The following is a 27,691-nucleotide window of genomic DNA, read 5'->3' on the forward strand; positions in this document are numbered from 1 at the left end:
CGGTGATTGTAATAGCTCCTGCGTGGCCACGCAGGACTTGGTATGCCGACCTGGTGAATATGTCATCGGCTCCACCATGGAAGCTACCATTGAGACAGGGCCTTCTAGTGCAAGGTCCATTCAAACATCCAAACCTAGTTTCTCTGCAACTGACTGCTTGGAGATTGAACGCTTGATTCTATCTAAGCGTGGGTTTTCAGAATCAGTTATAGATACTCTGGTTCAGGCTAGAAAGCCTGTAACCAGGAGAAATTACCATAAAATACAGAAATATCTCTATTGGTGAGAATCCAAGGGTTACTCATGGAGTAAAATGGCAGCTGTGCCAGATGTTCAGGCGTTCGTACAGGCGTTAGTCAGAATCAAGCCTGTCTACAGACCTGTGACTCCTCCATGGAGTCTAAATTTAGTACTTTCAGTTCTTCAAGGGGTTCCGTTTGAACCTTTACATTCCATAGATATTAAGTTACTATCTTGGAAAGTTTTGTTTTTGGTTGCTATTTCTTCTGCTAGAAGAGTTTCTGCATTGTCTGCTTTGCAGTGTAATTCACCCTATCTGGTTTTTCATTCAGATAAGGTAGTTTTACGTACCAAGCCTGGTTTTCTTCCAAAAGTGGTTTCCAATAGGAATATTAACCAGGAAATAGTTGTTCCTTCTCTGTGTCCTAATCCAGTTTCTAAAAAGGAACGTTTGTTACACAATCTAGATGTGGTTCATGCATTAAAATTCTATCTAGAAGCAACAAAGGATTTCAGACAGACATCATCCTTGTTTGTCGTCTATTCTGGTAAAAGGAGAAGTCAGAAAGCTACTGCTACCTCTCTTTCCTTCTGGTTAAAAAGCATCATCCGATTGGCTTTTGAGACTGCCGGACGGCAGCCTCCTGAACGAATTACTGCTCATTTTACTAGAGCTGTGGCTTCCACATGGGCCTTCAAGAATGAGGCTTCTGTTGAACAGATCTGTAAGGCAGCAACATGGTCTTCTCTGCATACATTTGCCAAATTTTACAAATTCAATACTTATGCTTCTTCGGAGGCTATTTTTGGGAGAAAGGTTTTACAAGCAGTGGTGCCTTCTGTTTAGGTTACCTGACTTGCTCCCTCCCTTCATCCGTGTCCTAAAGCTTTGGTATTGGTTCCCACAAGTAAGGATGAAGCCGTGGACCGGACACACCAATGTAGGAGAAAACAGAATTTATGTTTACCTGATAAATTTCTTTCTCCTACGGTGTGTCCGGTCCACGGCCCGCCCTGGCTTTTAGTCAGGTTTAAAATTTTTGTTTTTGTACACTACAGTCACCACTGCACCCTATGGTTCTCCTTTTTCTCCTGACCGTCGGTCGAATGACTGGGGGGCGGAGCTAGAGGGGGAGCTATATGGACAGCTCTGCTGTTGTGCTCTCTTTGCCACTTCCTGTAGGGAATGAGAATATCTCACAATTAAGGATGAAGCCGTGGACCGGACACACCGTAGGAGAAAGAAATTTATCATGTAAACATAAATTCTGTTTTTTTTTTCTCTTAAAGGCGCAATACCGTTTTTCAAGATTGTTATTTTTTTTTCACTAAATAAAGTGTTTTCATGCTTGTTTGTAGTTATTACTAGCCTGTTCAATATTTCTGACATTGAGGAAAGTCATTGTTCAATATGTTTAGAAGCCATTGTGGAAGCCCCACTTAGAATGTGTCCCTCATGCACTAAAAGGTCAATAAATAGCAAAGAACATATTTTAGCTACTAAAAGTAGGTCACAAGATGATTCTCAGTCAGAAGGGAATCATGTTATGCCATCTAATTCTCCCCAAGTGTCACAACCATTAACGCCCCCACAAGCAACGCCAAATACTTCTAGTGCGTCTAATTCTTGCACCCTGCAAGATATGGCCGCAGTTATGCATACTACCCTCACAGAGGTTTTATCTAAGCTGCCTGGGTTGCAGGGGAAGCGCAGTAGGTCTGGTGTGAGAACAAATGCTGAGCCATCTGATGCTTTATTAGCCATATGCAATGTACCCTCGAAATGTTCTGAGTTGGGGGTGAGGGATTTGCTGTCTGAGGGAGAGATTTCTGATTCAGGAAAGATGTTCCCTCAGACAGATATGACGGCTTTTAAATTTAAACTAGAACACATCCGCTTATTGCTCAGGGAGGTTTTAACGACTCTGGATGATTGTGACCCTATTGTAGTTCCAGAGAAATTGTGTAAAATGGACAGATTTCTAGAGGTTCCTGCCTACACTGATGTTTTTCCGGTCCCTAAGAGGATTTTGGACATTGTTACTAAGGAGTGGGATAGACCAGGTATTCCGTTTGCTCCCCCTCCTACTTTTAAGAAAATGTTTCCCATACCAGACACCATGCAGGACTCGTGGCAGACGTTCCCTAAGGTGGAGGGAGCTATTTCTACCCTGGCTAAGCGTACAACTATACCTATTGAGGACAGTCGTGCTTTCAAAGATCCTATGGATACAAAATTAGAAGGTCTCCTAAAGAAAATATTTGTTCATCAGGGTTTTCTTCTCCAACCAATAGCGTGCATTGTTCCTGTAACTACTGCAGCTGCTTTTTGGTTTGAGGCTCTGGAGGAGGCTTTTCTTTCATGTAATTAGCAAGAGTCCATGAGCTAGTGACTTATGGGATATACATTCCTACCAGGAGGGGCAAAGTTTCCCAAACCTCAAAATGCCTATAAATACACCCCTCACCACACCCACAATTCAGTTTTACAAACTTTGCCTCCGATGGAGGTGGCGAAGTAAGTTTGTGCTAGATTCTACGTTGATATGCGCTCCGCAGCAAGTTGGAGCCCGGTTTTCCTCTCAGTGTGCAGTGAATGTCAGAGGGATGTGAGGAGAGTATTGCCTATTTGAATGCAGTGATCTCCTTCTACGGGGTCTATTTCATAGGTTCTCTGTTATCGGTCGTAGAGATTCATCTCTTACCTCCCTTTTCAGATCGACGATATACTCTTATATATACCATTACCTCTGCTGATTCTCGTTTCAGTACTGGTTTGGCTTTCTACAAACATGTAGATGAGTGTCCTGGGGTAAGTAAATCTTATTTTCTGTGACACTCTAAGCTATGGTTGGGCACTTTGTTTATAAAGTTCTAAATATATGTATTCAAACATTTATTTGCCTTGACTCAGAATGTTCAACTTTCCTTATTTTTCAGACAGTCAGTTTCATATTTGGGAAAATGCATTTGATTTAATCATTTTTTCTTACCTTCAAAAAATTGACTATTTTCCCTGTGGGCTGTTAGGCTCGCGGGGGCTGAAAATGCTTCATTTTATTGCGTCATTCTTGGCGCGGACTTTTTTGGCGCAAAAATTATTTTCCGTTTCCGGCGTCATACGTGTCGCCGGAAGTTGCGTCATTTTTTGACGTTATTTTGCGCCAAAAATGTCGGCGTTCCGGATGTGGCGTCATTTTTGGCGCCAAAAAGCATTTAGGCGCCAAATAATGTGGGCGTCTTATTTGGCGCTAAAAAATATGGGCGTCACTTTTGTCTCCACATTATTTAAGTCTCATTTTTCATTGCTTCTGGTTGCTAGAAGCTTGTTCTTTGACATTTTTTCCCATTCCTGAAACTGTCATTTAAGGAATTTGATCAATTTTGCTTTATATGTTGTTGTTTTTTTCTCTTACATATTGCAAGATGTCTCACGTTGCATCTGAGTCAGAAGATACTACAGGAAAATCGCTGTCTAGTGCTGGATCTACCAAAGCTAAGTGTATCTGCTGTAAACTTTTGGTAGCTATTCCTCCAGCTGTTGTTTGTATTGATTGTCATGACAAACTTGTTAATGCAGATATTTCCTTTAGTAAAGTACCATTGCCTGTTGCAGTTCCTTCAACATCTAAGGTGCAGAATGTTCCTGATGACATAAGAGATTTTGTTTCTGAATCCATAAAGAAGGCTATGTCTGTTATTTCTCCTTCTAGTAAACGTAAAAAATCTTTTAAAACTTCTCTCCCTACAGATGAATTTTTAAATGAACATCATCATTCTGATTCTGATGACTCTTCTGGTTCAGAGGATTCTGTCTCAGAGGTTGATGCTGATAAATCTTCATATTTATTTAAAATGGAATTTATTCGTTCTTTACTTAAAGAAGTTCTAATTGCTTTAGAAATAGAGGATTCTGGTCCTCTTGATACTAATTCTAAACGTTTGGATAAGGTATTTAAATCTCCTGTGGTTATTCCAGAAGTTTTTCCTGTTCCTAATGCTATTTCTGCAGTAATTTCCAAAGAATGGGATAAATTGGGTAATTCATTTACTCCTTCTAAACGTTTTAAGCAATTATATCCTGTGCCGTCTGACAGATTAGAATTTTGGGACAAAATCCCTAAAGTTGATGGGGCTATTTCTACCCTTGCTAAACGTACTACTATTCCTACGTCAGATGGTACTTCGTTTAAGGATCCTTTAGATAGGAAAATTGAATCCTTTCTAAGAAAAGCTTATCTGTGTTCAGGTAATCTTCTTAGACCTGCTATATCTTTGGCTGATGTTGCTGCAGCTTCAACTTTTTGGTTGGAAACCTTAGCGCAACAAGTAACACATCATGATTCTCATGATATTATTATTCTTCTTCAGCATGCTAATAATTTTATCTGTGATGCCATCTTTGATATTATCAGGGTTGATGTCAGGTTTATGTCTCTAGCTATTTTAGCTAGAAGAGCTTTATGGCTTAAGACTTGGAATGCTGATATGGCTTCTAAATCAACTCTACTTTCCATTTCTTTCCAGGGTAACAAATTATTTGGTTCTCAGTTGGATTCTATTATTTCAACTGTTACTGGTGGGAAAGGAACTTTTTTACCACAGGATAAAAAATCTAAGGGTAAAAACAGAGCTAATAATCGTTTTCGTTCCTTTAGTTTCAACAAAGAACAAAAACCTGATCCTTCATCCTCAGGAGCAGTTTCAGTTTGGAAACCATCTCCAATCTGGAATAAATCCAAGCCAGCCAGAAAGGCAAAGCCTGCTTCTAAGTCCACATGAAGGTGCGGCCCTCATTCCAGCTCAGCTGGTAGGGGGCAGGTTACATTTTTTCAAAGAAATTTGGATCAATTCTGTTCACAATCTTTGGATTCAGAACATTGTTTCAGAAGGGTACATAATTGGTTTCAAGATGAGACCTCCTGCAAAGAGATTTTTTCTTTCCCGTGTCCCAGTAAATCCAGTAAAAGCTCAAGCATTTCTGAATTGTGTTTCAGATCTAGAGTTGACTGGAGTAATTATGCCAGTTCCAGTTCAGGAACAGGGGATGGGGTTTTATTCAAATCTCTTCATTGTACCAAAGAAGGAGAATTCCTTCAGACCAGTTCTGGATCTAAAAATATTGAATCGTTATGTAAGGATACCAACGTTCAAGATGGTAACTGTAAGGACTATCTTGCCTTTTGTTCAGCAAGGGAATTATATGTCCACAATAGATTTACAGGATGCATATCTGCATATTCCGATTCATCCGGATCATTATCGGTTCCTGAGATTCTCTTTTCTGGACAAGCATTACCAGTTTGTGGCTCTGCCGTTTGGCCTTGCTACAGCTCCAATAATTTTTACAAAGGTTCTCGGTGCCCTTCTGTCTGTAATCAGAGAACAGGGTATTGTGGTATTTCCTTATTTGGACGATATCTTGGTACTTGCTCAGTCTTTACATTTAGCAGAATTTCATACGAATCGACTTGTGTTGTTTCTTCAAGATCATGGTTGGAGGATCAATTTACAAAAAAGTTCATTGATTCCTCAGACAAGGGTAACCTTTCTGGGTTTCCAAATAGATTCAGTGTCCATGACTCTGTCTTTAACAGACAAGAGGCGTCTAAAACTGATGGCAGCTTGTCGAAACCTTCAGTCACAATCATTCCCTTCGGTAGCCTTATGCATGGAAATTCTAGGTCTTATGACTGCTGCATCGGACGCGATCCCCTTTGCTCATTTTCACATGCGACTTCTTCAGCTTTGTATGCTGAATCAATGGTGCAAGGATTACACAAAGATATCTCAATTAATATCTTTAAAACCGATTGTTCGACACACTCTAACGTGGTGGACAGATCACCACGTTTAATTCAGGGGGCTTCTTTTGTGCTTCCGACCTGGACTGTAATTTCAACAGATGCAAGTCTCTCAGGTTGGGGAGCTGTGTGGGGATCTCTGAGGGCACAAGGAGTTTGGGAATCTCAGGAGGTGAGATTACCGATCAATATTTTGGGACTCCGTGCAATTTTCAGAGCTCTTCAGTTTTGGCCTCTTCTGAAGAGAGAATCATTCATTTGTTTTCAGACAGACAATGTCACAACTGTGGCATACATCAATCATCAAGGAGGAACTCACAGTCCTCTGGCTATGAAAGAAGTATCTCAAATCTTGGTTTGGGCGGAATCCAGCTCCTGTCTAATCTCTGCGGTTCATATCCCAGGTGTAGACAATTGGGAAGCGGATTATCTCAGTCGCCAAACGTTGCATCCGGGCGAATGGTCTCTTCACCCAGAGGTATTTCTTCAGATCGTTCAAATGTGGGAACTTCCAGAAATAGATTTGATGGCGTCCCATCTAAACAAGAAACTTCCCAGGTATCTGTCCAGATCCCGGGATCCTCAGGCGGAGGCAGTGGATGCATTATCACTTCCTTGGAAGTATCATCCTGCCTATATCTTTCCGCCTCTAGTTCTTCTTCCAAGAGTAATCTCCAAGATTCTGAAGGAATGCTCGTTTGTTCTGCTGGTAGCTCCGGCATGGCCTCACAGATTTTGGTATGCGGATCTTGTCCGGATGGCCTCTTGCCAACCGTGGACTCTTCCGTTAAGACCAGACCTTCTGTCACAAGGTCCTTTTTTCCATCAGGATCTGAAATCCTTAAATTTAAAGGTATGGAGATTGAACGCTTGATTCTTCGTCAAAGAGGTTTCTCTGACGCTGTGATTAATACTATGTTACAGGCTCGTAAATCTGTATCTAGAGAGACTTATATTTCTTGGTGTCTTTCTCATCATTTTTCTTGGCATTCTTTTAGAATACCGAGAGTATTACAGTTTCTTCAGGATGGTTTAGATAAGGGTTTGTCTGCAAGTTCCTTGAAAGGACAAATCTCTGCTCTTTCTGTTCTTTTTCACAGAAAGATTGCTATTCTTCCTGATATTCATTGTTTTGTACAAGCTTTGGTTCGTATAAAACCTGTCATTAAGTCAATTTCTCCTCCTTGGAGTTTGAATTTGGTTCTGGGGGCTCTTCAAGCTCCTCCGTTTGAACCTATGCATTCATTGGACATTACTTTCTTGGAAAGTTTTGTTCCTTTTGGCCATCTCTTCTGCCAGAAGAGTTTCTGAATTATCTGCTCTTTCTTGTGAGTCTACTTTTCTGATTTTTCATCAGGATAAGGCGGTGTTGCGAACTTCTTTTGAATTTTTACCTAAAGTTGTGAATTCCAACAACATTAGTAGAGAAATTGTGGTTCCTTCATTATGTCCTAATCCTAAGAATTCTAAGGAGAAATCGTTGCATTCTTTGGATGTTGTTAGAGCTTTGAAATATTATGTTGAAGCTACTAAATCTTTCAGAAAGACTTCTAGTCTATTTGTTATCTTTTCCGGTTCTAGAAAAGGCCAGAAAGCTTCTGCCATTTCTTTGGCATCTTGGTTGAAATCTTTAATTCATCTTGCCTATGTTGAGTTGGGTAAAACTCCGCCTCAGAGAATTACAGCTCATTCTACTAGGTCAGTTTCTACTTCCTGGGCGTTTAGGAATGAAGCTTCGGTTGATCAGATTTGCAAAGCAGCAACTTGGTTCTCTTTGCATACTTTTACTAAATTCTACCATTTTGATGTATTTTCTTCTTCTGAAGCAGTCTTTGGTAGAAAAGTACTTCAGGCAGCGGTTTCAGTTTGAATCTTCTGCTTATGTTTTTCGTTAAACTTTATTTTGGGTGTGGATTATTTTCAGCAGGAATTGGCTGTCTTTATTTTATCCCTCCCTCTCTAGTGACTCTTGTGTGGAAAGATCCACATCTTGGGTAATCATTATCCCATACGTCACTAGCTCATGGACTCTTGCTAATTACATGAAAGAAAACATAATTTATGTAAGAACTTACCTGATAAATTCATTTCTTTCATATTAGCAAGAGTCCATGAGGCCCGCCCTTTTTTGTGGTGGTTATGATTTTGTATAAAGCACAATTATTCCAATTCCTTATTTTATATGCTTTCGCACTTTTTTATCACCCCACTTCTTGGCTATTCGTTAAACTGAATTGTGGGTGTGGTGAGGGGTGTATTTATAGGCATTTTGAGGTTTGGGAAACTTTGCCCCTCCTGGTAGGAATGTATATCCCATATGTCACTAGCTCATGGACTCTTGCTAATATGAAAGAAATGAATGTATCAGGTAAGTTCTTACATAAATTATGTTTTCAGGTTGAGACCCCATTAGATGATTTTCTGGATAGAATTAGGGCTCTCAAGGTAGCTAATTCTTTCATTACAGATGCCACTTTTCAACTGGCTAAATTAGCGGCAAAACTATTCAGGTTTTGCCATTTTAGCGTGTGAAGCGTTATGGCTTAAGTCCTGGTCTGCTGATGTGTCATCAAAATCTAAGCTTTTACCCATCCCTTTCAAAGGCCTGAACTGAAAGAAATCATTTCAGACATCACTGGAGGGAAAGGACATGCTCTTCCTCAGGATAAGACAGCAATCAAAGGAGATGGGCACAGTACTGTATAGAAAATAGTAAGCATTGTATATCCTTAGCCTCAGAATTTTCACAACAGGAAGTCCTGAAATGTCAGCACCAGCACACTTTAAGTGTTTTAAACAATATTGTGCGATGTGGTTCCACACTCCCCCCCCCCCACCTCTAATGCAGGGAACAGAATACCTTTTGCTCCGTAAGGCGTGTATAACATGTCCCAGGAAGATTCTCTCCGGCGCTGTACAGGGACCTGCAACACCCGGTGTGAGTCCCACAGCTTCTCTCCGGCGTTCCCGTGGCACACACTTCTCTCTGCATTCAAACCGAGGCTCCACTCAACGTCTCCAGTGACGTGCTTGCGGCGGGGGGGGAGTGGCTCCAAACGAAAATCCTGGATGGACGGCCAAGCAAACCCCGACCAGGCGGGTACAGCGGTTCCGGTACTGGTGTGTATAAGCACAAAAACTGAAGAGGGACCTCTGTAGCTTAAAATAAATAAACTTTATTTCCACAAAAGTTAAAATAGGACAGGCATCCCAATCAAAGGGCGGACTGGAATGGCTATCATGTTTCAGCCATGGTGGCCGTAATCATAGCATAAAGATCTCAGTACAAACATGTGTTATAAAACAACATTAAGAACAAATGATTGGTTAAGAAATAAATTAGATCAAAGAACACGCCCATATGAAAACAACAGGTACCTTTCTAAACCTTTTAACCCTTCACTAGCAGAAACACACCTGCAGGGCAAAATAAGAACAATATGAAATTGCAATTAAAGTGTATTTGCCCTATGAAGCCAGCAAACATGAAGGTTATATGCATTTAAAAAAATTGCTTAGTACAAGACTATAAACCCTGTATGACCGTAATTTATAGTTAATAGTCCATATTAATAACCCAGAATATGTGCAACAATAAGTAGTAGCAATAAGTAAGTAAGAGCCTAAGCGTTGTAAATCCCCGAAACATGCTAAACCCAATGGTAACACAATGTCCAAAAGGAATTACTGGATAGAACATAATATTAATATTAATTTACATTTCAATATATGTTGTACCTTAAGTAAAGATGATGAGTCACCTTATGATAAATATATGTAAAACAAATTACCCATATAGGAGAGATTAGACAATGTACAATGGTAAAGATAATACACATAATTTAATTAATTAAAGGGATATTCATTCCCAAAAATTAATGAGATCATATTGTGAGTTTAAACCGTGAGGTGTCCTGGTTTTTAGATGAAATATCCAGAACACCTCACATTTGGCCAAAAGACTGTCAATGTCCCCTCCTCTTTTTGGGGGAAACACCTTCTCAATGGTAACCCACCTAAAGGTATTCAATTTACCCTGGTGTAGTGTAGCAAAATGCTGTACCAATAAGGAGGTGGATTTCCCTCTTTCTATAGATGAAAAATGCTCCCTAATCCGTGTATTCACATCCCTGGTCGTGAGACCAGTGTACTGTAATTTACACTTAATGCAAGTTATCAAATAAATGACACCTGTGTGTGTGCAATTTATACAGCTTTTGATATCAAAAGACCTGCCTGTGACCACCGAAGAAAAAGTGTTAGTTACTTGAACATAATCACAAGGCCGGCACTTGCGGTGCCCGCATTTAAACATTCCTACATGAGAAAGCCATGAACTCTGTGGTCTATCCACCTGTTTTAATTGAGTGGGTGATAGAATGTTACCCAGAGTTTGGCTTTTCTTGTAGCTGCATCTTATCCCATTCTTAACTGTATCCTTAAGCTGGTCATCAGCCGCTAGTAGGGGAAAGTGCCTCTTAATGATACTACAAATCTTGGGAAATTGGTCACTGTAGTTGGTTACAAAATTAACTCCCTGAAAGTTCAATGTTCTCTCATTAGGGGTTTTATCCTCCAAAAGTGCAACCCTAGGTAACATCTGTACCTTCTTCCTGGCTTCATTGATGTGACTGCTGTTGTACTTATGTTCCTTAAGTCTCTCGGCTAGAACATCTGCCTCTCTTTAATAATCAGATTCCCTACTACAATTTCTCTTAATACGAGAAAACTGGCCTTTAGTCACCGCGTACAAAGTACTCTTTGGGTGGCAGCTATTAGCATGTAGTAGCAAATTTCCCGAAATTGGCTTACGGTATACGTTGGTATGTATACAGCCACTTTCATCCCCTTCTAGGCTCAAATCAAGGAATGTGATGATACGGGGATTAAATTCAAACGTGAATTTCAAATCACAATCATTGTCATTGAGATAGTCAACAAACTCCTTGATGAGTTCCAAAGGTCCTGACCAAATGATCAACAGATCATCTATAAAATGCTTAAAAAAGCGTATGTACCTCCTGAAGGGGTTGCCATCTCCATAGATGTAGAACAGCTCCCACCAGCCAAGATAGAGATTGGCGTAGGAGGGGGCAAACTTGGCCCCCATAGCTGTGCCGCATCTCTGGAGATAGCAAACCCCCTCAAAGGAGAAACAGTTGTGAGTCAAAAGTAATTCCAGGACCCGAAGGATATATGCCTGAAACTCCAAAGTGTACTGAGTTGAATTAGTAAGATGAAATTTGACTGCCTCAATCCCCTTTGAGTGTGGTATGGATGAATACAAAGAAACAGCATCAATCATTACCCAACAGAACAATGTTTCCCTCTCCACTCTACCAAGGAGATTGAGGACATGTTTGGAGTCTCTGGTATACGAAAACAGAATTTATGTTTACCTGATAAATTTCTTTCTCCTACGGTGTGTCCGGTCCACGGCTCATCCTTACTTGTGGGATATTCTCATTCCCTACAGGAAGTGGCAAAGAGAGCACAACAGCAGAGCTGTCCATATAGCTCCCCCTCTAGCTCCACCCCCCAGTCATTCGACCGACGGTCAGAAGAAAAAGGAGAACCATAGGGTGCAGTGGTGACTGTAGTGTACAAAAAAAAAACAAATTAAAAATGACTAAAAGCCAGGGCGGGCCGTGGACCGGACACACCGTAGGAGAAAGAAATTTATCAGGTAAACATAAATTCTGTTTTCTCCTACATTGCTGTGTCCGGTCCACGGCTTCATCCTTACTTGTGGGAACCAATACCAAAGCTTTAGGACACGGATGAAGGAAGGGAGCAAGTCAGGTAACCTAAACGGAAGGCACCACTGCTTGTAAAACCTTTCTCCCAAAAATAGCCTCCGAAGAAGCATAAGTATCAAATTTGTAAAATTTGGCAAAAGTATGCAGAGAAGACAATGTCGCTGCCTTACAGATCTGTTCAACAGAAGCCTCATTCTTGAAGGCCCATGTGGAAGCCACAGCTCTAGTAGAATGAGAAGTAATTCGTTCAGGAGACTGCCGTCCGGCAGTCTCATAAGCTAATCAGATGATGCTTTTTAACCAGAAGGAAAGAGAGGTAGCAGTAGCTTTCTGACCTCTCCTCTTACCAGAATAGTCGACAAACAATGAAGATGTCTGTCTGAAATCCTTTGTTGCTTCTAGATAGAATTTTAAAGCACAAACCACATCTAGATTGTGTAACAAACGTTCCTTCTTAGAAACTGGATTAGGACACAGAGAAGGAACAGCTATTTCCTGGTTAATATTCCTATTGGAAACCACCTTTGGAAGAAAACCAGGCTTGGTACGTAAAACTACCTTATCTGTATGAAAAACCAGAAAGGGTGAATTACACTGCAAAGCAGACAATTCAGAAACTCTTCTAGCAGAATAAATAGCAACCAAAAACAAAACTTTCCAAGATAGTAACTTAATATCTATGGAATGTAAAGGTCCAAACGGAACCCCTTGAAGAACTGAAAGAACTAAATTTAGACTCCATGGAGGAGTCACAGGTCTGTAGACAGGCTTGATTCTGACCAACACCTGTACGAATGCCTGAACATCTGGCACGGCTGCCAGACATTTGTGTAACAAGACAGGCAGAGCAGATATCTGTCCTTTTAAAGAACTAGCTGACAGACCTTTCTCCAAACCTTCTTGGAGAAAGGAAAGAATCCTTGGAATCCTAATTTTACTCCATGAGTAACCCTTGGATTCGCACCAATAGAGATATTTCTGCCATATCTTATGGTAAATTCTCCTGGTTACAGGCTTTCTAGCCTGAACCAGAGTATCTATAACTGATTCCGAAAACCCACGCTTAGATATAATCAAGCATTCAATCTCCAAGCAGTCAGTTGCAGAGAAACTAGGTTTGGGTGTTCGAATGGACCTTGCACTAGAAGGTCCTGTCTCAATGGTAGCTTCCATGGTGGAGCCAATGACATATTCACCAGGTCTGCATACCAAGTTCTGCGTGGCCACGCAGGAGCTATTAGAATCACCAAAGCCTTCTCCTGTTTGATCCTGGCTACTAGCCTGGGGAGTAGAGGAAACAGTGGAAAGACATACGCTAGATTGAATGACCAAGGCGCCACTAATGCATCTACCAATGCCGCCTTGGGATCCCTGGACCTGGACCCGTAGCGTGGAACCTTGGAGTTCTGACAAGACGCCATCAGATCCAGATCTGGAATGCCCCATAGTTGAGTTAACTGGGCAAAGACCTCCGGGTGAAGTTCCCACTCCCCCGGATGGAAAGTCTGACGACTCAAATAATCTGCCTCCCAGTTGTCTACTCCTGGGATGTGAATCGCAGATAGATGGCAGGAGTGATCCTCCGCCCATTTGATGATCTTGGATACTTCTCTCATCGCCAGGGAACTCTTTGTTCCTCCCTGATGATTGATGTACGCTACAGTCGTCATGTTGTCCGACTGAAATCTTATGAATTTGGCTTTCGCTAGTTGAGGCCAAACCAGGAGCGTATTGAATATCGCTCTTAGTTCCAAAATGTTTATCGGGAGAAGATATTCTTCCCGAGACCATAGACCCTGAGCTTTCAGGGAGTCCCACACCGCGCCCCAGCCTAGGAGACTGGCGTCGGTCGTGACAATGATCCACTCTGGTCTGCAGAAACTCATTCCCTGCGACAGGTGATCCTGAGCCAACCACCAGAGAAGAGAGTCTCTGGTTTCCTGGTCCATCTGTATCTGGGGAGACAAGTCTGCATAATCCCCATTCCATTGCTTGGGCATGCACAATTGCAGTGGTCTTATATGAATTCTGGCAAATGGGACCATGTCCATTGCCGCCACCATTAGACCGATTACCTCCATGCACTGAGCCACAGACGGCTGAGCAATGGCATGAAGGACTCGACAAGCTTTTGAGAGTTTTGACTTCCTGACCTCCGTCAGAAAGATTTTCATTTCTACCGAATCTATTATTGTTCCCAGGAAGGGAACCCTTGTGACCGGGGACAAAGAACTCTTTTCTACGTTCACCTTCCACCTGTGAGACCTTAAAAAGGCTAGAACAATATCCGTATGAGCCTTGGCTCTGGGAAGAGACAACGCCTGTATTAATGTCGTCTAGGTAAGGGGCTACTGCAATGCCCCGCAGTCTTAGTACCACTAGAAGGGACCCTAGCACCTTTGTGAAAATTCTTGGAGCGGTGGCCAACCCGAAAGGAAGGGCCACAAACTGGTAATGCTTGTCCAGAAAGGCAAATCTTAGGAACTGATGGTGATTTTTGTGGATTGGAATATGCAGGTATGCATAATTTAGGTCCACAGTAGTCATGTATTGACCCTCCTGGATCATAGGCAGAATTGTTCGAATTGTTTCCATCTTGAATGATGGAACTCTGAGAAATTTGTTTAGGATTTTAAGTCCAGAATTGGCCTGAACGTTCCCTCCTTTTTGGGAACTACAAACAGGTTTGAGTAAAAACCCAGTCCTTGTTCTGCTTTTGGAACTGGGTGAATCACTCACATTTTGAAAAGGTCTTCTACGCAATGTAAGAATGCCTGTCTCTTTGTCTGGTCTGAAGACAAGCGGAAAATGGGAAACCTTCCCTTTGGGGGAAGGTCCTTGAATTCTAGGAGATACCCCTGAGAGACAATCTCTAAAGCCCAGGGGTCTGGGACATCTCTTGCCCAAGCCTGAGCAAAGAGAGAGAGTCTGCCCCCCACCAGATCCGGTCCCGGATCGGGGGCTATCCTTTCATGCTGATTTGGTTGGAGCAACAGGCTTCTTGGCCTGTTTCCCCTTGTTCCAGCCTTGCAATGGTTTCCATGCTGGCTTGGGCTGGGAAGTGTTACCCTCTTGTCTAGAGGCTTGAGAGTTAGAAGCTGGTCTGTTCCTGAAGTTGCGAAAGGAACGAAAATTAGACTTATTCTTTGCTTTGAAAGGCCTATCCTGTGGAAGGGCATGGCCCTTTCCCCCAGTGATGTCTGAAATAATCTCTTTCAACTCTGGCCCGAATAGGGTCTTACCCTTGAAAGGAATATTAAGCAATTTTGTTTTTGACAACACATCCGCCGACCAAGATTTTAGCCAAAGCGCTCTGCGCGCCACTATTGCAAAACCTGAATGTTTCGCCGCTAATTTAGCTAATCGAAAAGCGGCATCTAAAATAAAATAATTAGCCAACTTCAGTGCGTGAATTCTGTCCACGACTTCATCATATGGAGTCTCCTTCTGTAGCGAATTTTCTAGTTCATCGAACCAAAAAGACGCCGCTGTGGTGACAGGAATAATGCACAAAATTGGTTGAAGAAGAAAACCTTGCTGAGCAAAAATTTTCTTAAGCAATCCTTCTAATTTTTTATCCATCAGATCTTTAAAAGCGCAACTGTCCTCTATTGGAATAGTTGTGCGCTTAGCTAATGTTGAAACTGCCCCTTCTACCTTAGGAACCGTCTGCCATGCTTCACTTCTGGGGTCAACTATGGGGAACATTTTCTTAAATATAGGAGGGGGAACAAAAGGAACACCTGGCTTCTCCCACTCCTTAGTCACTATATCCGCCACCCTCTTGGGTATCGGAAAAGCATCAGCGTGCACTTGGACCTCTACGAATTTGTCCATTTTGCACAATTTCTCTGGAATCACCAAAGGATCACAATCATCAAGAGTAGCTAGCACCTCCTTAAGCAGAGCACGGAGGTGTTCTAGCTTAAATTTGAATGCAACTATATCAGGCTCTGCCTGCTGAGAAATCTTTCCTGTGTCAGAAATTTCTCCTTCAGACAGGCCCTCCCTCACCGCCAAATCAGATTGATGTGAGGGCATAATAGATAAATTATCCTCAGTGTCTGCTTGCTCATCCTCTGTATTTAAAACTGAGCAATCGCGCTTTCTAGGAAAAGCTGGCAGTTTGGATAAAAAAGCTGCTAGTGAATTATCCATTACTGCTGCTAATTGCTGCATAGTAACCGCCATTGGCACGCTAGATGTACTAGGTATCGCTTGCGTGGGCAATGCTGGAGTTGACACAGAAGGAGAGAATGATGAACTATCCCCACTACCTTCATTTAAAGAATCATCTTGGGCAACATTTTTAAATGTGACAGTACTGTCCTTAATTTGTTTGGACCCTATGGCACACTTCGCACAAACATTTAATGGTGGAACCACCTTGGCCTCCATACACACAGAACATAGGCTATCTGAAGGCAGACATGTTAGACAAACCTAGGCAGCTTTTTAATGCAAGAAAAGTAATTTTATACAAAACCGTTACTGTCTCTTTAAATAATAAAGGAGCACACTTTATTACTGAAACGTCAAAAAAAATCAAATAAATATCCAATCTTTTCACCGTAGTGTCTTAAAGCTTTGAAAGTATTGCACAACAATTTTCAGACCAATTGACCCTTAAATGCCCAAACCGGAGCTAATAACAGCAATTAACCGGTTAATACACTACAGTCCCCTGCCACAGTCTCCACCGCATCTTTTACCTTCCTTATGGGTTAACCAAAAACAAAATAAACCTCTTATAAGTCCTTTTCTAAGCCTCTTGACCTTCCACGTGAAGCTGCATGAACCTCCTGATGAAAAGCAACTGCACAACTGAGGCGCAAAAATGAGGCCTCCTCCCTCTGCATTCCAGAGTGAAGGGGCCTTTCTGACAAAATTAGGTTGCTAAACGGCTGCCAGGCGCAAATAACATACCCAAAAGTGTTTTAAAGTTTGAAAAAACACTTCAAAGTCACATAAACATGATAAAAAATAAACAACTTAGCCCACAATAGTGTCAACCAGCATAGAGCCCAAATTATAAGCCTTAATTCTGTTACTGAGTCTAAGAAAATGGCTTACCTATCCCAGAAGGGATAACTGACAGTCTTCTAGCATTACTAGGTCTTGTTAGAAAAGTGACTGATCATACCTGAAGCAGATTAGCCTGCAAACTGTTCCCCCTTGAAAGTTCTCTGGTTTAACAGTCCTGCGTGGGAACAGCAATCAATTTTAGTTACTGGTGCTAAAATCATACTCCTCTTTAACAGAAATCTTCTTCATTTTCTGTTGCAGAGTAAATAGTACAAACCGGCACTATTTTAAAATAACAAACTCTTGATAGAAAAAATAAAAAACTACAACTAACAGCACATACTCTTTACCACCCCCGTGGAGATGCTACTTGTACAGAGCGGCAAAGAGAATGACTGGGGGGCGGAGCTAGAGGGGGAGCTATATGGACAGCTCTGCTGTTGTGCTCTCTTTGCCACTTCCTGTAGGGAATGAGAATATCCCACAAGTAAGGATGAAGCCGTGGACCGAACACACCAATGTAGGAGAAATAAGAGATAAGACTGATTATCAGTGTAATTCTGTCTATATTTGGAACAGAAAGAAGCGCAATGAATATAGGCGCAATGTGTCTTATAATACTGGTCTTAACAAGGGACAACCAAGTAAAAATAAAAACATAAATAAGAAAAGGGGCCAGCATAGACGCAGAAACCAACAGAATAAATCAGTCACTTTTTCAGATAGTGATACTGAATGGTCCTCAGGTGGTAGATCGTCAGAATCTGATGACACATATGCCAATGTGGGAGGAGCACAGGGGCACACACAGGCAGCACAACCCACAGGGATACTCAAGCAACCTAATGGTGACATTAATATGGGGGCCAGGCCAAGGGAAACATCTGCTCCTAATGACAGCAATTCTGTTTCTAAATATATTCCAAGCATTGTGGGTCAGATAATTGCAACTAATGATTTGACAATACAGGAACAGGTTTTTTTCCATGGTACAGGGTCCTCCCGAAGGAGGGGGGAACAATGGAACTCAGCAGACACAAGAGAGATATCAATTGAGAGGCAATCGCACCAACACAAAGTACAAATGAATAGTGTCATTAATGTTTCCTCCTTTACCCTTACCAAAGCCCAGACTGAAGTCTTGGGCTTAGGTCTGGGTTTTGCTCCAGCTACAAACTTTATTTTATTCCAAACCATGATAGACCTAAATAAGCTAGTAAGGAACATCACCTTGAATAAATACTTTTCTGGTAGGGGTGAACAAAACTTTACAGTACATCCTGAGGGACCCCAAATTTTTGCTGAATTTAATACATTTGAGGAAAATTGTGACCTCCTTAATTTGCAGGAATTAGAAAATGCCAGTTCTTCCACTTTTGGCACAATCAATAGTGGTAAAAAATTTTTGCGAGAGATCCAAGTTTTACCCTATACAACATAGGGGTACGATCATAGAAACTTTCTATGACAAAGTTGAGAAGGATTTAGTTACTCTTCAAGAAAGTGTGGGGCCTATAAGACATAATCTTAACAAACAACAAAATGATGCCTTAAATACTTTGCAGGAAAACGATTCAATTGTAATACGCCCTGCAGATAAGGACGGTACGGTGGTCGTAATGAACCACCTAGATTATGTCTCAGAGGCCCTACGCCAACTTAAGAATACACACAATTATGAGGAACTCACACGTAATCCTACCAATCAATTTATGAAAGAGGTCAAGAACATTTTGGACAATGGTTTGGAGCAAGGGCATATTGATACTGATACAGCTAGATACTTGGAAGTGTCTTTTCCCAAAATGCCCTTGTTCCACCATCTTCCTAAGGTCCATAAATCATTACAAAACATTAAGGGACGTCCCATAGTCAGTGGGATTGATTCCTTATTGGAACTCCTGTCCCAATGGCTTGATGCCTTGTTGCAGCCAATAGTGACAAACTTGCTTTCGTATACCAGAGACTCCAAACATGTCCTAAATCTCCTTGGTAGAGTGGAGTGGGAAACATCGTTCTGTTGGGTAACGATTAATGTTGCTTCTTTGTATTTATCCATACCACACTCAAAGGGGATTGAGGCAGTCAAATTTCATCTTACTAATTCAACTCAGTATACTTTGGAGTTTCAGGCATATATCCTTCGGGTCCTGGAATTTCTTTTGGTTTACAACTTTTTCTCCTTTGAGGGGGTTTGCTATCTCCAGAGATGCGGCACAGCTATGGGGCCAAGTTTGCCCCCCTCCTACGCCAATCTCTATCTTGGCTGGTGGGAGCTGTGCTACATCTATGAAGATGGCAACCCCTTCAGGAGGTACATACACTTTTTTAAGCATTTTATAGATGATCTGTTGATCATTTGGTCAGGAACTTTGGAACTCATCAAGGTGTTTGTTGACTATCTCAATGACAATGATTGTGATTTGAAATTCACGTTTGAATTTAATCCCCGTATTATCACATTCCTTGATTTGAGCCTAGAAGGGGATGAAAGTGGCTGTATACATACCAAAGTATACCATAAGCCAATTTCGGGAAATTCGCTACTACATGCTAATAGCTGCCACCCGAAGAGTACTTTGTACGCGGTGGCTAAAGGCCAGTTTTCTCGTATTAAGAGAAACTGTAGTAGGGAATCTGATTATTTAAGAGAGGCAGATGTTCTAGCCGAGAGACTTAAGGAACATAAGTACAACAGCAGTCACATCAATGAAGCCAGGAAGAAGGTACAGATGTTACCTAGGGTTGCACTTTTGGAGGATAAAACCCCTAATGAGAGAACATTGAACTTTCAGGGAGTTAATTTTGTAACCACCTACAGTGACCAATTTCCCAAGATTTGTAGTATCATTAAGAGGCACTTTCCCCTACTAGCGGCTGATGACCAGCTTAAGGATACAGTTAAGAATGGGATAAGATGCAGCTACAAGAAAAGCCGAACTCTGGGTAACATTCTATCACCCACTCAATTAAAACAGGTGGATAGACCACAGAGTTCATGGCTTTCTCATGTAGGAATGTTCAAATGCGGGCACCGCAAGTGCCGGCCTTGTGATTATGTTCAAGTAACTAACACTTTTTCTTCGGTGGTCACAGGCAGGTCCTTTGATATCAAAAGCTGTATAAATTGCACACACACAGGTGTCATTTATTTGATAACTTGCATTAAGTGTAATTTACAGTACACTGGCCTCACGGCCAGGGATGTGAATACACGGATTAGGGAGCATTTTTCCTCTATAGAAAAAGGGAAATCCACCTCCTTATTGGTACAGCATTTTGCTACACTACACCAGGGTAAATTGAATACCTTTAGGTGGGTTGCCATTGAGAAGGTGTTTTCCCCCAAAAAGAGGAGGGGACATTGACATTGACTGGATATTTCATCTAAAAACCAGGACACCTCACGGTTTAAACTCACAATATGATCTCATTAATTTTTGGGAATGGATATCCCTTTAATTAATTAAATTCTGTGTATTATCTTTACCATTGTACATTGTCTAATCTCTCCTATATGGGTAATTTGTTTTACATATATTTATCATAAGGTGACTCATCATCTTTACTTAAGGTACAACATATATTGAAATTTTAATTAATATTAATATTATGTTCTATCCAGTAATTCCTTTTGGACATTGTGTTACCATTGGGTTTAGCATGTTTTGGGGATTTAGAACTCTTAGGCTCTTACTTACTTATTGCTACTACTTATTGTTGCACATATTCTGGGTTATTTATATGGACTATTAACTATAAATTACGGTCATACAGGGTTTATAGTCTTGTACTAAGCAATTTATTTAAATGCATATAACCTTCATGTTTGCTGGCTTCATAGGGCAAATACACTTTAATTGCAATTTCATATTGTTCTTATTTTGCCCTGCAGGTGTGTTTCTGCTAGTGAAGGGTTAAAAGGTTTAGAAAGGTACCTGTTGTTTTCATATGGGCGTGTTCTTTGATCTAATTTATTTCTTAACCAATCATTTGTTCTTAATGTTGTTTTATAACACATGTTTGTACTGAGATCTTTATGCTATGATTACGGCCACCATGGTTGAAACATGATAGCCATTCCAGTCCGCCCTTTGATTGGGATGCCTGTCCTATTTTAACTTTTGTGGAAATAAAGTTTATTTATTTTAAGCTACAGCGGTCCCTCTTCAGTTTTTGTGCTTCCTCCGGATAAGACAAATAAGATGAGTACCAAACAAAATAATTTTTGTTCCTTTTTGAAAATTCAAAGATGGTCCCTCAACCTCTTCCCCTGCTGCAAAACGAGGGGAATTTTGCTCAATCCAAGTCAGTCTGGAGACCTAACCAGACTTGGAACAAAGGTAAACAGGAAGCCCACTGCTGCCACGAAGACAGCATGATAGGGTAGCCCCCGATCCGGGACCAGATCTAGTAGGGGGCAGACTTTCTCTCTTTGCTCAGGCTTGGGCAAGAGACGTTCAGGACTCCTGGGCTTTAGAAATCATAACCCAGGGGTATCTTCTAGATTTCAAAGATTCTCCTCCAAGGGGGAGATTCCATCTTTCTCAATTGTCTACAAACCAGACAAAAATAGTGGCGTTCTTACGCTGTGTAGAACCTATATACCATGGGAGTGAACCGACCAGTTCCGAAAGCAGAACAGGGGCAGGGATTTTACTCCAAACAGTTTGTGGTTCCCAAAAAAGAGGGAACCTTCAGACCAATTTTCGATCTCAAGATCCTATACAAATTCTTCAGAGTCCCATCCTTCAAGATTGAGACCATTTGGACTATTTTACCAATGATCCAGGAGGGTCAATATATGACCACCGTGGACTTAAAGGATGCATATCTACACATCCCTATCCACAAAGATCATCACCAGTTCCTCAGGTTCGCCTTTCTGGACAAGCATTACCAGTTTGTGGCTCTTCCCTTCGGGTTGGCCACAGCTCCCATAATTTTCACAAAGGTGCTTAGGGTCCCTTCTGGCGGTTCTAAGGCCGCGGGGTATAGCAGTGACACCTTATCTGGACGGTGTCTTAATTCAGGCGTCGACTTATCAACTAGCAAGTCTCACACGGGCATTGTGTTGGCTTTTCTAAGATCTCACTTGGTGGAAGGTGAATGTAAAAAGAGTTCACTTATCCCTCTCACAAGAGTTCCATTCCTGGGAACTCTGATAGATTCGGTGGACATGAAAATTTTTCTGACGGAGGTCAGGAAATCAAAGATTTTAACCACCTGCCGAGCTCTTCATTCCATTCCTCGGCCGTCAGTGGCTCAGTGTATGGAGGTAATCAGACTAATGGTAGCGGCAACGGACATAGTTCCGTTTGCTCGCTTGCATCTCAGACCACTGCAACTATGCATGCTCAAACAGTGGAATGAGGATTGTGCAAATTTATCTCCTCAGATAAATCTGGATCAAGAGACCAGAGACTCTCTTCTTTGGTGTTTGTCACAGGATCATCTGTCCCAGGGAATGTGTTTCCGCAGGCCAGCGTGGATCATAGTGACGACGGACGCCAGCCTATTGGGCTGGGGTGAAGTCTGATATTCCCTGAAAGCACAGGGTTTGTGGACTCAGGAGGAGGCTCTACTCCCGATAAATATTCTAGAACTGAGAGCGATATTTCACGCGATTCAGGCGTGGCCTCAGCTGGCTTCGGCCAGATTCATAAGATTCCAGTCGGACAATATCACAACTGTAGCATATATCAATCATCGGGGGGGGGGGGGGACACAAAGAGTTCTCTAGTGATGATAGAGGTTACCAAAATAATTTGATGGGCAGACTCACTCTTGCCATCTATCAGCATTCTATATCCCAGGAGTGGAGAACTGGGGAGCGGATTTCCAAAGTCGTCAGACTTTTCATCCGGGGGAGTGGGAACTCCATCCGGAGGTGTTTGCACAATTGATTCAGCAATGGGGCACACTATAATTGGATCTGATGGCATCTCGTCAGAACTTGTTACGGGTCCAGGTCAAGGGATCCTCAGGCAGTACTGATAGATGCTCTAGCAGTACCCTTGTCGTCCAACCTGGCTTATGTGTTTCCACCATTTCCTCTCCTTCCTTGTTTGATTGACAGAATCAAACAGGAGAGAGCTTCTGTGATTTTGATAGCACCTGCGTGGCCACACAGGACTTGGTATGCAGACCTGGTGGACATGTCATCTCTTCCACCATGGACTCTGCCACTGAGACAGGACCTTCTGATTCAAGGTCCGTTCCAGCATCCAAATCTAGTTTCTCTGCGGCTGACTGCTTGGATATTGAACGCTTGATTTTATCCAAGCGGGGTTTCTCTGAGTCGGTCATAGATACCTTGATTCAGGCTCGAAAGCCTTTCACCAGGAAAAAATATCATAAGATATGGCATACATATCTTTATTGGTGCAAATTCAAAGGCTACTCATGGAGTAAGATCAAGATTCCTAGAATTTTGTCCTTTCTCCAAGAAGGATTGGAGAAGGGGCTATCAGCTAGTTCCTTAAAGGGACAAATATCTGCTTTATCAATTCTACTGCACAAGCGTCTGGCAGATGTTCCAGACTTTAAGTTGTTCTGTCAGGCTTTAGTTAGAATCAAGCCTTTGTTTAAACCTGTTGCTCCGCCATGGAGTTTGAATTTAGTTCTTAAAGTTCTTCAAGGGGTTCCGTTTGAACCTATGCATTCCATAGATATTAAGCTTCTATCTTGGAAATTTCTGTTTTTAGTTGCTATCTCTTTGTCTCAAAGAGTTTCTGAACTATCTGCATTGCAATGCAACTCGCCTTATCTTGTTTTCCATGCTGATAAGGTGGTTTTGCGTACCAAACCTTGATTCCTTCCTAAGGTTGTTACTAATAGGAATATCAGTCAGGAAATAGTTGTTCCTTCTCTGTGTCCTAATCCTTCCTCTAAGAAGGAGCATCTGTTGCACAACTTGGACATGGTTCGTGCTTTGAAGTTTTACTTGCAAGCAACCAAAGATTTCCGTCAAATCTCTTCTTTGTTTGCTGTCTATTCTGGAACACATAGAGGTCAAAAAGCTACGACTACCTCTCTTTCTTTTTGGCTGAAAAGCATAATTTGCTTGGCATACAAGACTGCTGGACAGCAGCCTCCTGAAAGGATTACAGCTCACTCTACTAAGCAGTGGCTTCCACATGGGCTTTTAAAAATGATGCTTCTGTTGAACAGATTTGTAAGGCTGCGACTTGGTCTTCGCTTCATACTTTTTCCAAATTTTACAAATTTGATACTTTTGCTTCTTCGGAGGCTATTTTTGGAAGAAAAGTTCTTCAAGCAGTGGTGCCTTCTGTTTAACCATCTGTCTTGTCTCTCCCGTTCATCCGTGTCCTGTAGCTTTGGTATTGTATCCCACAAGTAAAGGATGAATCCATGGACTCGTCGTACCTTATAGAAGAAAAGTAAATTTTTACCTGATAAATTAATTTCTTCTATGGTATGACGAGTCCACGGCCCGCCCTGTCATTTTAAGACAGATTATATTTTTTTATTTTAAACTTCAGTCACCTCTGCACCTTTTAGTTTCTCCTTTTTCTTCCTGTATCTTCGGTCAAATGACTGGGGGGTGGAGCCTAAGGGAGGAGCTATATAGACAGCTCTGCTGTGGTGCTCTTTGCCACTTCCTGTTAGCAGGAGGATAGTATCCCACAAGTAAAGGATGAATCAGTGGACTCGTCTTACCATAGAAACAATTAATTTATCAGTTAAGCATACATTTACTTTTTTACTCTCATTCAAGCTTGTAGCTGGTTGCTCGTCTCATCTATCATAAGGTGTAGAAGACCTACTTATTCTGTTCTCTAGGATGAACTGGGGAAGGGCTTTTCTGCAAGTCCCCTGAGGGGACAGATTTTGTCCCTGTCTGTGTTACTGCACAAGGGGTTTGCTGAGCTTCCTTATGTGCAGTCACTTGTTAAGGCTTTGCTAGGATCAGACCTTTGTTCAGATCTATTGCTGCTCTTTGGAGTTTAAATCTTGTTCTTTAAGTTTTGCACAGGTTCCGTTGGAGCCTATGCATGAAGTAGACATTATATTATTGTCTTGGAAGGTTCCTTTTCTATGGGCTATTGCTTTTTGCGCGCAGAGTATCTGTGATTACTGCCTTGCGATGTGTCCCTCCTTATCTGGCTTTCAATGCTGATAAGGCTGTTCTACGAGCCAAGTTAGGTTTTCTTTCTATGGTTGTGTCAATTAGCAACATTAATTGTGGTTCCTTTCAACATAATTCTGGATGTGATTTGTGCTTTGAAGTTCTATCTTCAGGCCACATAGGAATTTAGACAAACTTCTTCCTCCGTTTCGCCTTGAGACAGCGGGCATAAGCCTCCTCTGAGGATTATGACTCTTTACTAGAGCTGTGGCCTCTTCTTGGGCCTTTAAGAACGAGGCTTCTATGGAGCAGATTTGTAAGGCGGCTACTTGGTCCTCTCTACATACTTTTGCAACATTTTACAAATTTGATGTTATTGCTTCGGCGGAAGCAGCTTTTGGGAGAAGGGTTCTGCAGGCTGTGTTGTCTTCAGTATAGGGTCCACCTTCTTTTACCCTTCCATTTTTTTCATTTAGTGTCCTCTAGAGCTTGGGTATTTGTTCCCACAAGTAATGAATGACGCAGTGGACTCTCCTCCCATTAAGATGGGAAACATAAATTATGCTTACCTGATAATTTCATTTCCATCTGTGGGAGGATAGTCCTCTGCTCCCGCCCATTTCTCTGGGGGGTGGACCTAAATGTTATAATATTCTTCTGGCACCATTTATACCCTGATATTATTCTACTGTTCCTTGTTCCCTTGGCAGAATGACTAGGGGATGAGGGGAGTGTGGTCCACGGCCTGCTCTTCATTTTAAGACAGTTATTTTTAACTTTAACCTCAGGCACCTTGTGTTATTATTATTATTATTATTATTATTATTATTATTATTTTTTTTTTAAGCCTTTGACTGGGGTGTCTTTGCCTCCTCCTGGTGACCAGGTTCTTAATTCCCACAAGTAATGAATCAAGCATTGGACTCTCCTCCCACAGATGGAAATACAATTATCAGGTAAGCATAATTTTTTTTTCTGGATTTTCAAAAATGAAGCGTCTCTGGAACGGTTTTGCAAGGTTGCAACTTGGTCTTCTCTTCTAACCCTGTCAACATTTTTCAAATTTGATTATTTTGCCTCGACTAAGGTTCTTTTGGGAGAAAGGTTCTTCAAGCGGTGATTCCTTCTGTATAGGTTACCTGTCTTGTCCCTGCCATCGGTGTCCTCTAGCTTGGGTATTGGTTCCCAACAGTAATTGATTCTGTGGACTCACCATATCTTAGGAAATAAAACTAAATCAACCTTACTGGAAACTACACTGTGTGCAGAATTATTAGGCAAATTAGCATTTTGACCACATCATCCTCTTTATGCATGTTGTCTTACACCAAGCTGTATAGGCTCGAAAGCCTACTACCAATTAAGCATATTAGGTGATGTGCATCTCTGTAATGAGAAGGGGTGTGGTCTAATGACATCAACACCCTATATCAGGTGTGCATAATTATTAGGCAACTTCCTTTCCTTTGGCAAAATGGGTCAAAAGAAGGACTTGACAGGCTCAGAAAAGTCAAAAAATAGTGAGATATCTTGCAGAGGGATGCAGCACTCTTAAAATTGCAAAGCTTCTGAAGCGTGATCATCGAACAATCAAGCGTTTCATTCAAAATAGTCAACAGGGTCGCAAGAAGCGTGTGGAAAAACCAAGGAGCAAAATAACTGCCCATGAACTGAGAAAAGTCAAGCGTGCAGCTGCCAAGATGCCACTTGCCACCAGTTTGGCCATATTTCAGAGCTGCAACATCACTGGAGTGCCCAAAAGCACAAGGTGTGCAATACTCAGAGACATGGCCACAAGCTGAAACGTCAAGACTGGGCCAAGAAATATCTCAAGACTGATTTTTCTAAGGTTTTATGGACTGATGAAATGAGAGTGAGTCTTGATGGGCCAGATGTATGGGCCCGTGGCTGGATTGGTAAAGGGCAGAGAGCTCCAGTCCGACTCAGACGCCAGCAAGGTGGAGTACTGGTTTGGGCTGGTATCATCAAAGATGAGCTTGTGGGGCCTTTTTGGGTTGAGGATGGAGTCAAGCTCAACTCCCAGTCCTACTGCCAGTTTCTGGAAGACACCTTCAAGCAGTGGTACAGGAAGAAGTCTGCATCCTTCAAGAAAAACATGATTTTCATGCAGGACAATGCTCCATCACACGCGTCCAAGTACTCCACAGCATGGCTGGCAAGAAAGGGTATAACAGAAGAAAATCTAATGACATGGCCTCCTTGTTCACCTGATCTGAACCCCATTGTGGTCCATCATCAAATGTGAGATTTACAAGGAGGGAAAACAGTACACCTCTCTGAACAGTGTCTGGGAGGCTGTGGTTGCTGCTGCACACAATGTTGATGGTGAACAGATCAAAACACTGACAGAATCCATGGATGGCAGGCTTTTGAGTGTCCTTGCAAAGAAAGGTGGCTATATTGGTCACTGATTTGTTTTTGTTTTGTTTTTGAATGTCAGAAATGTATATTTGTGAATATTGAGATGTTATATTGGTTTCACTGGTAAAAATAAATAATTGAAATGAGTATATATTTGTTTTTTGTTAAGTTGCCTAATAATTATGCACAGTAATAGTCACCTGCACACACAGATATCCCCCTAAAATAGCTATAACTAAAAACAAACTAAAAACTACTTCCAAAACTATTCAGCTTTGATATTAATGAGTTTTTTGGGTTCATTGAGAACATGGTTGTTGTTCAATAATAAAATTAATCCTCAAAAATACAACTTGCCTAATAATTCTGCACTCCCTGTAGTATTAAAT

General features: G+C 41.6%; 1 protein-coding gene across 1 annotated transcript in view; it reads left to right on the forward strand.

Moving 5' to 3' along the window:
* LOC128640804 (protein PRRC2C) overlaps positions 1 to 27,691 on the forward strand; it is a 1,245,292-nt gene that overhangs the window by 101,968 nt on the left and 1,115,633 nt on the right. The gene's annotated exons all lie outside the window — the stretch shown is intronic.

Source organism: Bombina bombina, chromosome 10 (genome assembly GCF_027579735.1).
Source record: "Bombina bombina isolate aBomBom1 chromosome 10, aBomBom1.pri, whole genome shotgun sequence".
NCBI classification, from domain to species: domain Eukaryota; kingdom Metazoa; phylum Chordata; class Amphibia; order Anura; family Bombinatoridae; genus Bombina; species Bombina bombina.